The sequence below is a fragment of the Lactuca saligna genome, chromosome 5 (assembly GCF_052625555.1).
Source record: "Lactuca saligna cultivar CGN05327 chromosome 5, ASM5262555v1, whole genome shotgun sequence".
In the NCBI taxonomy this organism is placed as follows: domain Eukaryota; kingdom Viridiplantae; phylum Streptophyta; class Magnoliopsida; order Asterales; family Asteraceae; genus Lactuca; species Lactuca saligna.
Window position 1 is genome coordinate 24,347,153 of NC_136421.1, and position 17,300 is coordinate 24,364,452.

A 17,300-nucleotide genomic window follows, 5' to 3' on the forward strand; every position below is an offset into this window, starting at 1 on the left:
TATCGGAATTCCCCGGTTACCCAGTCAATATTGTAATTAAGGACAAAGTCCATACATCGAGGAAAAGTTAAACCACGGTTCTAGATACAAATTATTTAATGTAATCCGTAGATTCCCATGTATATCTCCCTGCTCAACCTACCCAAGCATCATATTATCAAGCTAAACGGATCTATCTAGGTCAAGATTTGTCAAGTCATTTGATTCCTTAAGTTCATATATGCCTAGTCAAGTCCGATTTAAATCTTTCATGCATACCAACGCATCGAACAGAGAGCCTAGATAATTCAACTTTGATACTTTACACAAATTCAAATTAACTGTTATCACCAAGTTTATATCATTTCCCAAACAATACCTACTAACAAAAAACTATAAGAAAGAAAATAATTGTCAAAAAAAAGTTTAAGATAAACTCAGGATTATAGAGAAGAAAACTCAAACCGTGAGTTACCGATTAAATTTGCATCCAGAAGGTCTGAGAACAGCATGCATATTCTCAAAACAGATTCGAAAGTTCTTCATGTCATTAAGCACAAACCCCATGTGTGATTCTTTCCTTTCTTCCCTTCCTGCAAAGGACATATACTCTCAAATAATGTTCTGAGTGTTGTACAGTTGAGAGATGTCCCCTATCATGTGCCTGGAACATCCACTACCAACAAACTGAAGTCTGATGATATGCATTCATAGCTGCTCCGACATAGAGCGGGATCAGTTGGTCTTTGGAACCCAATCCATTTTTAAAATGGATTGACCTTTGTCATCTACGCAAGGAACTCTCTCCCATGACATATCCTGCTTATCACAAACATAAGATGTAGAGATATTAAAAGCATTATGAGATTTAGGAGATTGAACCTTTGGTACGCATCTGTAGTTGGGTTTACCCCATTTCTTGTTCGATCTGATGGGTACCTCAGTACTTGTTTTTGAACCGGAAGCAGATCTTTGAGATGACTTTAATCTGACTGATCTTGATTTCACTGGAGCATCTCTTGGATTGGACTTCTGGCCGACATACCCTTCTTGTTGTTAGTAATTGATTTCTTAGCCTTGGGAGTTGAACTGTTGCCCTTCGTGGCATTCCAAACGCCATTTTTTGAATATGACCTTGAGGGTTTTCTTTTGGAAAATCTCCCTCTTGGCGCGTTCTGCCACCCTTGTGCATAGTAGGGAACGTGTGCATGATTTGGACAGTTTCGGGCAATGTGTCCAGGTGTTCCACAGTGAAAACATGTATTTTTCTTTACTGAGAAGTTCTTTCTTCTTGCCCCTGGTGGCGTACCCTTTCCTTGTCTCTTATTGTTCCCACAAGCACAGTTCCAACAGGCACTCTAATTTGTTTGTTTTGGTGGCCTGTATGTAACATCCCGGAAATTCAGAAGTAAAGTTGAAGGGCTAACAATGTAAGTGAGAGGGTCAACTCGACGTGTCGATGGATAGACTCGGCAAGTTGAGTCACGTTTCAGGTCGCGTGTTAAGTTACCAACTCGGCGAGTCACATGGGTGGACTCGGCGAGTTGGTGCTGTATGGAGAAACCCTAATCCCAGGGGTTGAGCCCTATATAAAGAACATAATACCCTCTCCCTAGCCTCTTTACTCTCGCGTGAAGTCCATAAACCCTAACTTTCGGTTGTGAGAGAGTTGGAGAGCATCTATAGCCTTGGAGGAGGAAATTTTGGAGGGGAAGTGAAGAACAAGAGGGTTGGAGCAAGGGACTTTGCAGAGATTTAGCGTATTCTTTAGTTGGAGTTTTAATTTGAGGTAAGAATCTGTTGTTTGATATTTTCTGCATCTAGATCTATCAATTGTGCGATTTTTGTGGTATGAATGAGGTCCATCTCAAGTTCGTGTAATATCTGAGGTTGCTACCTCAGATCTAGGTTGTTAATGATCCAGAAGCCATAAAGTCTATGCTCAAGAGTTGTTAGTGAAGTTCTTTTGTCCCAAACCCTAGCCCTAAAGTATATTATGCTTAGATATCTTTGGATTCACGTAAAGTTTGCAACTTTACGTGAGGAATAGCTTGTGGATGAGTAGATCTATGGATTGGAACCCCTGCATGGCTTGGAAAGCCTCTGTATGGGTTAAGAGCTAGTGGTACTCGGCGAGTCACATGGGTGTACTCAGCGAGTTGCATGAAGATAGAAAGAAACTCGGCGAGTTGGAAGAACAACTCGACGAGTTGGTTGTAGTAGCCTTGGACTCGGCGAATCTGTTCTTGGACTCGATGAGTTTGGTCTTGAGGTCCTAACCTTTTCTGGTTAAGCTGAGAATCGCTGAGTCAAGGGATGCCTCGGTGAGTTGAGATGGGATTTTTCAAAGTTGAGGGACTCGGCGAGTCAGCGGGCTGACTCGGCGATTACGGTCAGTCAAGAAGTATGACTTTGACTGAGGAGCTTGACTTTGACCAAGAGTTGACCAGTTGACTTCCAAGGGCATTTTGGTAATTAATGGTATTTATTGGTATTTATTGGGTTCAGTCTTTTGGTATTATCAGGGGTGGAGTTTGTGTCAGAGGTTGGAGCATCGTGATCTTATCTTTTCAGTCAGCAGTTGCAAGGTGAGTTATACTCACCATATTAACAGGGTCTAACACACCAAGGCCGGCCCTTTATCGGATTGTAATCCAGGTATCGTGTTATGTTGTTGCTTTGCTATGTTTGCATCTTGGTAGTTAGGACGGTATATGTTAGAGACCTGGTTAAGGTTGGTATCCTGGTATATAGGATGATGCTATGCTAGTGACCGGTTAGTGCGGTATTCTGTTTAGAGTATGTTATGTTATGTGATCTGCTAGATCAGTTTGATTGGATGTGAATTGTTATATGATTATATGTTTATGTGCCCATGGTTGTTTGCCTGGGGTTGGCTTGAGGCAGGTCCTGCTTTGTGCTATAAGCCGACATAACCTGGGCGAACCAGTTATCCCGAAGGCCCAGCGAGTGGTCCGGATAGGCTATAGGCCCCACGAGGGTGGACCAGACGTTTCGAGGCTCGGAGAGTGGACCAAGCCGACTGAAGGCCCGATGCGGGCGGACCAGTCATATTGTAGACTCAGATAGTGGACCAGGAGGGTTGAAGGCCTCGTGCGGGCGGACCAACCACACTGCAGACTCGAGGGATATGGCTACACTTGGAGGGTGGACTAGTTGGACTGAAGGCCCGATGCGGCAGACCAGTCACACAGTAGACCCGAATTGCATGGCTGTTCTACGTTCTGTTATGGCTTTTTATGTATATGGTATGTGACAACCCGATATTTCAATTCTACGTAATCGACCTAATAAGTCAAGTACTGTAACCATGCTCGTTATAATGAAATTAACATCGAAAATAAAATATCCAAAAATCACTAATTAAATTATCTATTATGTCAGATGTCAACAAACCGTGATGGTACGTAAAAAGAATGCCCAAATCTGACTTCATATAAGAAAGTTATAAATTTTCCAAGTTCGGCATAGCAACGGACAGCTAAAAACTCGAAACAGAGATCGAACGACTTTTGACCAGAATGACCTAAATTAGAATCGAAGGTCTCGACAATGGTTTTTCAGTGGTAAAAAGTCTGGCAAAAACAGACGTCAGATAATGAAGTTATGAATTTTTAAAGAAATTTTCTTACCGCGAACTTTTAATAATAAATAATAAAAATAATTTCAAAATTTGCCGACGGAATCTAAACGAAAGTTGTAGACTATAGTCTCGCCTACGCGTGGATATAAAGAACTTCGAAAATGGAGTTCGTATGAAGAAGATATGAATTTTTGAAGTTTATTAAATATTAAATATATTTTTTTATGAAAACTTCGGTATTTTCCGAAGGTTGAGTCACACAAGTACGCCCAGCGTACTCGATGCCTTGGCCTCGGATTGTCCACGTCGCGCCCTATGCGAGACTATGCCCCGTCCCATCCGGAGTCCAAAGCATTCGAGGATGCGCTCATGCGTGATGCACGGGTACGCCCAGCGTACGCCCGTACGCCCCGCGTACGAGAGCGGTTCACACCCCCTATAAAAGGGATGTGAGGGTTCCGAAGAAAAGGGCATTTCTCTCTCATTTCTCTTGCGTTTTTGCCTCGTTTTCCGTGCTCGTGCTATCCCAAAGTTGTGATTACATTGCTCAAGTCCCGAGGGTCGTTTATGATCCCGATATTCCCGAGGATCCCGAGAAAATCCGCTTTCTCGAGTAGAAATTTTGTCCGGTTTTCATCTCGCCTTCTCCGATCTTTCAAGTGAGTTCATACCCCTATAATTCACACTTTTAAATGTTTTATGAGTACTTTTATACCCATTTAGGGGGGGATACAAGTAAAACACTCGATTATTATTGTGTGTTATATAAACTTTCACTATACGCGTTTTATCAACGAAATCATATGTGATTTATAACTATTATAGGAAAACTTTCATATGTAAATTATACCACCACAACATTTTATCTTTTGAAATAAGAAATTGATTTATGTATTTATATAAGTCAAACACTTTGCTTATACTATATTAATTTATGTGTGTCGGTTTGGCACTACAAAAACTACACTTTTCATAACAAGTGAGCATTTTCACTAAGGGTTTATTATACAAACGAAACACACTTTTAGGAAACTATAATAGGTTTTGTTTTACTAGAATACTACAAACTTTTACATACATGGAAATACTATTTCAAGAAGCTACTGTCATATACAATAACAAACGAACATTTTCACACGTATATCTGTTTTATACTAAGTTTTGTGAGACATTAAAATTCACGTACGCACGACTACACATTTCAAGTCCTGTATTATATACCAGAATCCCTTGGAGGGGGAGCATGGTGTTTGTGTATAGATCTATACGGAATTGACAACCCCGCGCACTGACTGTTAGCTACAGTACACCATTTGGGGTGACAAACATCAGAATATTCCAACGCCTGAAGAACGTTATGTATAGGAATTCCTTATCAATAGCATGGTTATAAAACTCACATAGAGTATTAAAAACACATTGATTTACGGGGGGTTTCAGATATAATGGAGGTTTTATACGTACATAAGTTCATTTATTTTATGCATGAAAACCCCAATTGTGATATAAGTTTGGAACTTCTAATCACTACTCACAGATGGGAAAGCATCAACTTTTTAACATGTATTGTTCTTGATTTAAAACTACGTTTACACCAGTAGGAAATATGGGATTTTCTAGAGACTAACAACCAAAAACGAACCATTTCATTTTCATACAAATACTATCATTAAATGCTTATGAAACTCACCAGCTTAAATGTTGATCTACTCTTTCAAAACTACTTGTATGTCCCAGGGACTCAGTAATTACAGGTACTAAACAGCTTTTGAAGAAGGAACGTTGCGACACTAGTTTAAATTCATATTTTGGCATCATATTGTAATTGGTTTAGAATATGTACTCTTTTAAACAATGTAAACTTTCAATTATATATATGATGGTTGTATTGCTTTCTTTACTATGTATTCATTTGTTACATTACCACATGAAGTCATCCGCCCCCGAATGTTTCCGTCGTTCCAGTTTGGGGGTGTGACATGGTATATGTGGTTGGTATTTTTGGGGTATCTCACTAAGCTTTCGGGCTTACAGTTGTGGTTTAATGTTTTTCAGGTACATCAGGAGACCGTGGTAAGGCGAAGGTGTGATCGTACCGCTCCTCATGTTTACGTTTTATGTTATGGTTCTGGGAATACTCTGATAATAAATTTATTGAAAACCTTTTTATAATAACTTAATGAATTTGGGTTGTTTTTGAAAAGTTTAAATTGGTTTGAATTTTTAGAGTGTTACAAGTTGGTATCAGAGCGTTGGTTTGAGTAAATTGGAGGAACATTCATGTGAATCCAGTCTCAAATCAAGGAGAGTTTTCAAAATAGGATTTAAAATGGTTTTCAAAATGAGTAAAAGAGGACGCGGAGGTACAATCAGCCGGAGCCAATAAGTAGCCCCAAAATACCATGCAATTTATTTGTTTATGTGTTATGATAGAACAGGATGCTAGTACTAGGCTAGGGATCTTCAGGAATTGCATGATAGTGTTTCCTGATTTGTGATGCCTGGTAGTCTAGGGTTTCTTTCTATATGAGATTTCCAGTGTTCCTCTAGGAGTGAGGGCTGAGTGCTTGGTATGCATGTTCTTCACTAGGGTGTTGTGTTGATACTTGGTATAAATATGGGTAGGTGTGAAAGGTAGTATGGGCCCGTACAACTGAAAGCACAGGACCCATATGCGTATCAAGGAAGTCACAACCCCTAGGGCGATGTTGAGAGTTGGTTCCCGGGTTAGTGGGAGGTATCTGATATCTGCGGTAATTCCTTTCAGTATGGTGGTTACGAGGCATGCTGGGAGTGGACCCGGATCAGGATCGGGAGTAGGAGAGGGCGGTCAAGGTGGGTCAGCACCACCCGAGGTTATTGGTTAGATGAACACAGACGAGTTGGATGCTAGGATTCGTGAGATCCTGCATGCTGAGGTTGCTGCGATGTTCTGGGCTGAGTTGCCGGAACTATTTTGGTCGATCAAGACCGTTATGGTTGAGTATTTTGATGAGCGTTATGAAGCTCTTACAGAGATGGCTGTCGCGGCAGCTACAGCTGCTATAGCCGCGACAGGGGGAGGAGCCGGTAGAGGTTTTCAGTATCGGGACTTCAATAATATGAAGCCCCCTATCTTCGATGGAGTTCAGGACCCGATTGTTGCTATGAGATGGTTGTCAGACGAGGAGGGGTGTTTCTTTACGTGTTCATGCCCTGCTGATCAGAGGGTGAGGTATGCTCTGAACCTTTTGAGCCTCGGGGTGAAGGATTGGTGGAAGTTGACCATGGGATCGTATTCTGATTCGCAGCAAGCTGCGGTTTCTTGGGATCAGTTCAGAGAGATGTTCAGTACTCGCTATGCTCCGCGACTTGAGAGGGAGAGATTAGCCCAGGAGTTCTTGGAGCTGAAGCAGGATTCCGAGTCAATAGCATGGTTATAAAACTCACATAGAGTATTAAAAACACATTGATATACGGGGGTTTTTAGATATAATGGAGGTTTTATACGTACATAAGTTCATTTATTTTATGCATGAAAAACCCAATTGTGATATAAGTTTGGAACTTCTAACCACTACTCATAGATGGGAAAGCATCAACTTTTTAACATGTATTGTTCTTGATTTAAAACTACGTTTACACCAGTAGGAAATATGCGATTTTCTAGAGATTAACAAACAAAAACGAAACATTTCATTTTCATACAAATACTATCACTAAATGCTTATGAAACTCACCAGCTTAAATGTTGATCTACTCTTTCAAAACTACTTGTATGTCCTATGGACTCAGTAATTACAGGTACTAAACAGCTTTTGAAGAAGGAACGCTGGGGCACTAGTTTAAATTCATATTTTGGCATCATATTGTATTGCTTTCTTTACTATGTATTCATTTGTTACGTTAGCACATGAAGTCATCCGCCCCCGAACGTTTCCGCCGTTCCGGTTTGGGGTGTGACAGATTGGTATCAGAGCAATGTTTATAGTGAACTAAGTATATCGAACCTCATAAGATATACAAACTATAAATTCTTGGGGACTCAAAGTCTCTGACAAAAGTTTTTCACACCTAAAATCCTTATTTCATTTAAATATATTATTTTAGGTCATGAAAATACAAAATACATACATACAACGACAAATTTTCATGATGAGAACTATACAAAAAGTATAAAGATGAGTTGGACACTACGATTAGTTCTCGAGATATGTAATCAAATTTGGGACGAATATAGCCTGATCAACTATATTTATCCGAAATTAGACTAACGTATATCGAGGAATGATCGTAGTGAGCAACAATTCAAAACTTACCAAAATGGACACTAGTATCAAACGTACGATTTAAATAATATAGGAGTATTTGGTGTATACAATAGATTAATTAGTGTTACATGTTTTCAAGTTTTGTTCAAATCTCATAAACCTATTCTCATATAGTCAAATGGCTGGATTTCACCCACAAGGGGACCTCTACTACCCGAACCAGGGAAACGGAGGATGGGTAGAGGAGGATCCGGAAGAGGACGAAGAACCCATCGAGTTGGAAGAAGGGGACGACTTTGGTACAGACTCGGAACCAGAAGTACTCAACCCTCCAGCCATTAGGAGGAACTTCCAGGGACCGACCCCCGTTTGGGGAAGTCACCTCACCCATTGGAGCCAACAACAAGAGATACGCTCTCCCTACGGTATGTTTCGAAACTTCTACGACATCAGGGATGGAGGTTCAGCCGACCGAGCACTTCCGGTCATGGTAGGTAAATTGGCCAACCAGTCCTATCAATCGGGTGTCCAAGCAAATGGAATCCGCAAAGTCAATGTGGAAGTACAAGTTCACACGGCCAACATCCATCATCTGGATATGTTGCAGAATGACATCCACCTCCGCGCCGATGCATTCCAAACACAAATGAATGCAGCCCTCATAGAGTTGAGGGAACAACAAGCCGCCTTCGATAGGCGTCTTATGGAGTCAAAACAATCGGATGCGGATTCAAGCTCCAAGCGCAACACACGTTGCAAGTAGTACTTGCGAAAAACTCAAATTTTGTTATAAGATAGGACCTCGGCTAAAAGTTCTTACTTTCTTAAAATTCTTGTAATCAGAGACCCTTTTATGGGTCAAATTTTCATGATCGTTGTATCATCTATTATATTAATATAATTCGCACGCTATTAATACTACGTTGAGTATCTCATTCAATCTTTAAAATATTATGGAAAAACCATACGCTTGTTCATATATTCGGATTTACTAATAATCTTCATTCTTCTATCTTTGAGACTCATATTATCATCTGATGTTGAAGTATAGCAATTTAGTTCTTGAGACACATACATTTTCTATACTATGGACTTCTTACCCTTGTATTCTCAATCTTTAGTTGAAGGATCCCTCCGCGTAGAAATCCAAGACGAAACAACGGTGGGGAAACACTGATATCACCACCACCTCAACCTCCTCAATTTGATGTTGTCATGTTACAGGCAGCAGTCACTGCAGCTGTAGCAGCTGCCATGTCACAGATCAATACCCCTGTTACTATTGGTTCAGGGATTGGCATACATCCTTCCAACCATGACGATAGTCATGGGCAACCCCGAGAGTGAACCTATAAAGACTTTACGAATGCTAAACCCCGGATGTTTAATGGAATGGGTGGTGTCATGGTTTTAAGACAGTGGATTGAAAGAACGGAATCAGTCTTTGAAATCTGCTCCTGCCCCGAGCTTACTGATAGGGCTTTAACTTGGTGGAATGGCCACGTTAAGGTACTTACCCTAATAGTGGCAAACTCAATAAGCTGGGAGAGCTTGAAAATCATGCTGATGAGGGAGTACTGTCCACGAGGAAAGATTCAAAAACTCGAGCACAAACTCTGGACTCTGGGAATGATTGGTACCGACAGAGCAACTTGTACCAACAAGTTCTGCGATCTGGCAATCCTTTGCCCATATATGATTGCTCCTGAGAGCAAGAAAATAGAGCGATACATTTGGGGACTATCACCCCAAATTCAGTCAACCGTGTTAGCTTCAAAACCTGAGACTTTTGAAAGTGCCAAGGAGCTAAAACAATCGCTTATTGATCACGGAAATCATCAAAACTCAACAACTTCTGCACCAGAACCATAAAAGGGAAACAACAATAACAACAACAACAACAAGAGAGGGTGGAATAAGGGGAAGGGTGGGTCTTCCCAAGAATCCTCGAAGAAACAAAAACTGGTTGCTGTAAACGTTGTGACGGTACCTACTACCATTCCTACAAATCCCTACCCAACAAAGCCTTATGTGAGCAACCTCCCAAAGTGCACCAGGTGTAATTACCACCACCACGAACCTTGTCGAGAAATGCAGTGCTCCAACTGCAACAGAAAGGGACACACTGTCAGTTTCTGCAAGGCCCCCATAAAGCCGATCACTCAAGTTCCTAATGCTGGTGTAGGCCAAGCATGCTACAGTTGTGGCGAGGTGGGCCACTACAAAAGAAACTGCCCAAAGGCAGCTAATACCGACGGAGTGGGACGAATATTAGCTATTGGTCACGAGGAAGCCATAGTTGATCCTACAGTAGTTGCTGGTACATTTCTTCTCGATAATTCACATGCATGCATCCTATTCGATAGTGGAGCAGAGAGAAGCTTTGTGAGCCAAAACTTTATTCACTTACTTAAACGTAAACCTAGCATATTAGAAGAATCATTCACTGTAGAAATGGCAAATGGAAAAACGGAAAACACTAATTGCATATACATGGGTTGTACATTAACTTTAGATGGTCACTCTTTCCCAATCAACCTCATGCCAGTCCAAATAAAAAGTTTTGACGTCATAGTTGGCATGGATTGGTTAAGTCCTCTTCGCACCGACATCATGTGCTTTGAAAAAGATGTTCGTATAAATCTCCCTAACTATGAAACATTAGTGATTTACGGCGACAAATCAAGTGCAAACCTTCGCATCATATCGTGCATCCAAGCTCGAAAGTGTTTGCAGAAGGATTATCAGGCATTTCTTGCACACATCATCGGTACGAGTCAGGAAGTAAAGGATATTAACAGCATTCCAGAGGTACATGACTTTCCCGATATCTTTCCAGAAGAACTACCGGGATTACCACCACAACGCCAAGTCGAGTTCATGATCGATTTAATTCCAGGGGCTACCCCTGTAGCAAAATCGCCTTATCGTCTGGCACCAGCAAAGATGCAAGAACTTTCTAGTCAGCTTAACGAACTCCACCAAAAAGGATTCATTAGACCAATTTTCTCACCTTAAGGAGCACCGGTCTTGTTTGTGAAGAAGAAAGACGGATCGTTCCGGATGTGCATCGACTACCGAGAGCTGAACAAACTCACTGTCAAAAATCGTTACCCTCTGCCCCGCATTGACGATCTATTTGATCAACTTCAAGGAGTGAGCTACTTCTCGAAGATAGATCTACGATCCGGATATCACCAATTACGAGTGCTAGAGGAAGACGTTCCCAACACAGCCTTCCAAACCCGTTATGGACACTATGAATTTGTAGTGATGCTGTTCGGATTAACCAATGCACCAACAGTATTCATGGACTTAATGAATAGGGTGTGCCATCCTTACTTGGATCGGTTCATCATCGTCTTCATCGATGATATACTTATCTACTCCCGAAGTAAGGATGAACATAGTCAGCACCTACGAAGAGTCTTACAAATACTACGATCGGAGAAGCTCTATGAAAAGTTCTCTAAATGTGAATTTTGGGTTCGAAGAGTCGAATTTTTGGGCCACTTTGTTAGCGAAAAAGGGATACATGTGGACCCCTCCAAAATTAAGGCCATTAAGAACTGGTCGGCACCGAAGACACCTACAGAGATTCATCAATTTCTAGGTCTAGCTGGCTACTATCTCAGATTCATAAAGAACTTCTCTAGCATTGCGAAACCTCTTACTACATTAACCCAGAAAGGCGTGGTCTTTGACTGGGAAGCAAAACAAGAGAAGGCGTTCCAAACACTGAAACAAACCTTATGCACTGCACCGATACTATCCCTCCCCGAAGGGATAGAAGATTTTGTAAACAAGGGCTTGGTTGTGCTCTTATGCAATGAGGGAAGGTTATTGCTTATGCCTCACGTCAGCTTAAGACATACGAAGTAAACTATACAACACACGATCTTGAGTTAGGAGCAGTGGTATTTGCTTTAAAGATCTGGAGACACTGCCTGTACGGAACAAAGAGTACTATTTACACCGACCACAAGAGCCTTCAGCACATTTTCGATCAGAAGGAGCTCAACATGCGACAACAACGATGGGTCGAGTTACTCAATGATTACGAATGCGAGATTTGTGATCATCCTGGCAAGGCCAATGTAGTAGCTGACGCCCTCAGTAGAAAAGAATACACTGGTCGGAAAGTCAAATATCTGAATATGACCATCCATTCCCACTTATCCACACAAATTAAGGACGCTCAACTGGAAGATTTACAACCCGAGAATGTGACGGGTGAAGCCCTGAGAGGAATGGAAAAGAATCTAGAAATCAAGGGTGGCGGAGCCTATTATCTCATGGACCGTATCTAGACACCGAGACATGGTGGTTTCAGAGATGTAGTCGTGACCGAAGCACACAATACGAGGTATTCCGTTCACCCAGGTTCAGATAAAATGTATCTAGATCTTAAGATACTATACTGGTGGCCTAACAAGAAATCAGAGATTGCTACCTTTGTAAGTAAATGTCTTACTTGCGCTAAGGTTAAGGTCGAGTACCAAAAACCTTCAGGATTACTACAACAACCAGAGATACCGGAATGGAAATGGGAACGGATTACTATGGATTTCATAACCAAGTTGCCCAAGACAACGGGTGGACTTGATACCATATGGGTCATCATCGACAAATTGACCAAATCCGTGCATTTTCTACCAATCAAGGAGACTAGCAAGATGGAAAGGCCTAACTTACATAAGGGAAATAGTGCGATTGCATGGGGTTCCGATGTCCATTATCTCCGTTAGATATAGTAGATTTACATCAAGGTTCTGGCAGTCACTACAAAGTTCCCTAGGGACTAGACTAGAAATGAGTACAACCTACCATCCACAAACAGACGGGAAAAGTGAGAGAATAATATAAACTTTGGAGGATATGCTGAGATCTTGTGTGATTGACTTTCGAAAGGCATGGGATATCCATTTACCTCTTGTCGAATTTTCATACAACAATAGTTATCATACGAGCATAAAGGCTGTTGCATTTGAAGCCCTCTATGGCCGCAAGTGTAGATCCCCTCTGTGCTGTACCGAAGTTGGCGACACACAATTAGCTAAAGGACGAGATACTGAAAACACTCTCACCCTTCCGGAAATCATATGAGAAACAACAGAGAAGATCGTTTAGATTTGTGAACGGTTGAAAGCATCTAGAGACCGATAGAAAAGCTACGCTGACCAACAGAGAAAACCTTTAGAATTCCAAGTAGGAGACCGTGTTCTATTGAAAGTCTCGTCGTGGAAAGGCTTAATACGCTTTGGAAAGCGTGGAAAGCTAAATCCAAGGTACATAGGGCCTTTCGAGATTCTCGCCAGAATCGGCCATGTAGCTTACAAACTTAATCTACCACGGGAACTTAGTAACATACACCCAACCTTCCACGTATCAAAATTGAAAAAGTGTATGTCCGATGAGACTCTTGTTATCCCACTCGACGAGATCGAGATCAACGAGAGCCTCAACTTTGTGGAAGAACCGGTAGAAATCATGAACCGAGAGGTCAAACAAACGAAACAAAGTCGCATACCCATCGTGAAAGTCCGTTGGAACGCCAAACGAGGACCTGAATTCACATGGGAACGTGAAGATCAGATGAAACAAAAGTACCCACATCTTTTTCTCTGATTCACTTGTATCTTTCTTACATTAAATTTCGGGACGAAATTCCCTCTAACAGGGGGATGATGTGACAACCCGATATTTCAACTCTATGTAATCGACCTAATAAGTCAAGTATTGTAACCACACTCGTTATAATGAAATTAACTTCGAAAATAAAATATGCAAAAATCACTAATTAAATTATCTATTATGTTAGATGTCAAAAAACCGAGATCGTACGTAAAAAGAACGCCCAAATCTGACTTCGTATAAAAAAGTTATGAATTTTCCAAGTTCGGTTTAGCAACGGACAGCTAAAAACTCGAAACAGAGATCGAACGACTTTTGACCAGAATGACCTAAATGAGAATCGAAGGTCTCGACAATGGCTTTTCAGCGGTAAAAAGTCTAGCAAAAACAGACGTCAGATAATGAAGTTATAAATTTTTAAAGAAATTTTCTTACCGCGACCTTCTAATAATAAATAATAAAAATAATTTCAAAATTTATCGACGGAATCTAAACGAAAGTTGTAGACTATAGTCTCACCTACGCGTGGATATAAAGAATGTCGAAAACGGAGTTCATATGAAAAATAAATGAATTTTTGAAGTTTATTAAATATTAAATATATATTTTTATTATGAAAACTTTGGTATTATCCGAAGGCTGAGTCACACAAGTACGTCCACCGTACATGGGTACGCCCATCGTACTCGAGGCCTTGGCCTCGGATCGTCCACTTCACGCCCTATGTGAAGCTATGACCCGTCCCATCCGGAGTCCGAAGCAGTCGAGGATGCGCTCATGCATGACGCATGGGTACGCCCGTACGCCCTGCGTACGAGGGCGGTTCACACCCCCTATAAAAGGGATGTGAGGGTTCCGAAGAAAAGGGCATTTCTCTCTCATTTCTCTTGCGTTTTTGCCTCGTTTTCCGTGCCCGTGCTATCCTGAAGTCCCGATCACATTGCTCAAGTCCCGAGGGTCGTTTGTTCTCCCGAGATTCCCGAGGATACCGAGAAAATCCACTTTCTTGAGTCAAAATTTTATCCGGTTTTCATCCCGCCTTCTCCGATCTTTCAAGTGAGTTCATACCCCTATAATTCACAATTTTAAATGTTTTATGAGTACTTTTATATGCTTTTAAGGGGGGGGGGGATACAAGTAAAACACTTGATTATTATTGTGTGTTATATATGATAGGTTTAATACAAACAATCCTATGTGTGCATGCAACCCTAGTTGGATCTATGTTTTCACTATAAGACATACAACTTTATGAACACAAAATAAACCCTGGCATGCATCTATAATTTTCGAAAATTACATAGAAGTGTAGTAGACATACCTTTGTTGTTATATAGCAATAACAACTAGTTTCCTTGATCTCTTGAACTCTCTTGAACTCTTGAAAGCAAGCACCACAATTGTAGTGCCTCTAATGGCTCACAAACACCTTGAAGCAAGAAGGCAACTAAGAGAGAGAAGGGAATGATGCTAATTTCGGCCCTAGGTTTCCCTTGGAATCAAGTGGTCTCAAATTGAAGCATAGGGCATGTATTTATACTATAGGGTGCTAAGGTTTTAGTCTAAACCCTAATGGACAGCTTAGCCACCAAGCAGCCCAAGAAACCTTATGGAATGAGGCCTTGGACGAAAATATGATGATACTTCATCATAATTTCGTTCCCCCTTAGTCCATTAGGTTTCCTAGCCCAAAACTCAACTATCACACATTTGACAGTTTATACCCCTTTATTTAATTAATCTCTTTTAGTCACCAAATTAATTCCTAATTAATTTATGACTAATACTAATTAAATAAATATGATTTCTCCTTTAATATATTATTCTTATAATATATTAATAAATCATAATATATCCTCTCTCATATCAAATTACCTTGTCAAGTTGCTTTGGTGAAGGCAACCCAAAAGGACCATGCACACTCGGGTCAAGTATATACCAAATATGGTTACTGACTTAGACATTAATCCAACAGTCTCCGACTTGGATAAGTCTAGTAACTATATCTCACGTATTACTTCCGTACCCGATAGCAATCATAGCTTTCAATAGCCGCTGTCAACTCTGACCAATAACCTGTCCTTTAGATAAAGGATCGTATAATCCTCTGTTCTAGATATCATGCTAACAATACTTATCGTATAGCATTTTGTTTCTTAATCTCTGATTCATTCGACATAGAACTCAGTTGAACATATCAACTTCATCTTGACCGGGCCTGGCACATAAGTCAAAACAAATCATCAAGTGGCCAAGATATCGCTTTTATTCACAGAATAAAAGTAACAGAAAAATGTCAACTAATATGCCTTTATCATTTACTAGTTAAACCATACACAATAATATGTTTTATAACATCAAGTTACTGATGCATTTTCGCAGTATCAATGTATCATCAACTAGCAAACAATAACCATATCTCTAGGTTTAAAGATTATATGATATTATCATCTTGCGATCACTCGTGATGACATTCATGAAGTAATACCAGCAAGTGTGGGTCTGTTCCAATGCTCAATACTAATTTCATAAGCACTCATAAACTTTGCAGCAAACCTTTGCTATGTCTAAAACTTTTCAGACAATCTACAAACAAATTTATGACAATCTTTCTTCATATCTACTTCCAACATATGAGCGATTGTGGAGTGTTCGAATAATCTCATTATTCAGAAAGTCAAAACATGCAAAAATCGGAAAAATAGATAAATAATCAACACAAGATAGAAACTTTCTTATAAATAACACACTTTATTTAATCATCAATTGTTGAATATGACATTATCTATTACAAGTTTCCTACCTATCTAATCTAAACTAATATCGTCCTTCAGCCCTACGCTCCTAGCGTGCTGAAAATGCTTGACCCTACTCAGTCCCTTCGTAAGGGGATCTGCTGGGTTGTCTTCTGACGATACCCTCTTCACAACGAGGAGTCCCTCTTCTACCCGATGTCTAATAAAATGGTATTTCCTGTCGATATGTCGAGATCTGCCATGATCCCTTGGTTCCTTGGTTAAGGCAACCGCTCCTTCATTATCACAGAAAATTTCCATGGGCTCCTTTATGGATGGCACAACTCCAAGGTCTCCAATGAAGTTCTTCAACCATATAGCCTCCTTTGACGCTTCGCTCGCCGCAATATACTTTGATTCGCACGTTGAATCAGCTACGGTCTCTTGCTTGGAACTTTTCCAAGTCACTGCTCCTCCATTTAGGGTAAACACCCAGCCCGACTGCGATCGGAAGTTATCCCGATCCGTCTGAAAACTAGCATCACTGTACCGTCGTACCCTTAAGTCATCACTCCCACCAAGGACTAGAAACCATTCCTTGGTTCTCCGAAGGTACTTAAGAATATTCTTAACTGCAATCCAATGTGCTCTACTAGGATTCCCCTGATATCTGCTGACCATGCTTAAAGCGAAGGCCACATCAGGGCGAGTACAAGTCATAGCGTACATGATAGAGCCTACTGCGGAAGCGTAAGGTACTCGGCTCATATCAGCTATCTCTGTCTCTGTACTCGGGCTCTGAGTCTTACTCAGCTTGGTATTGCTTTGGATTGGCAACTCCCCTTTCTTGGAATTTTCCATACTAAAACGCTTTAGCACCTTTTCCAAGTATGTATCCTGACTGAGTCCTATCAGTCCCTTTTCCCTGTTTCTTACTATTCTTATTCCCAAAATATAAGCAGCTTCTCCGAGGTCCTTCATAGCGAAACATTTCCCAAGCCAGGACTTGACCTCCTGCAAGGTTGGGACATCGTTTCCTATGAGTAATATGTCTTCGACATACAATACGATGAAGCTTATTATACTCCCACTGGCTTT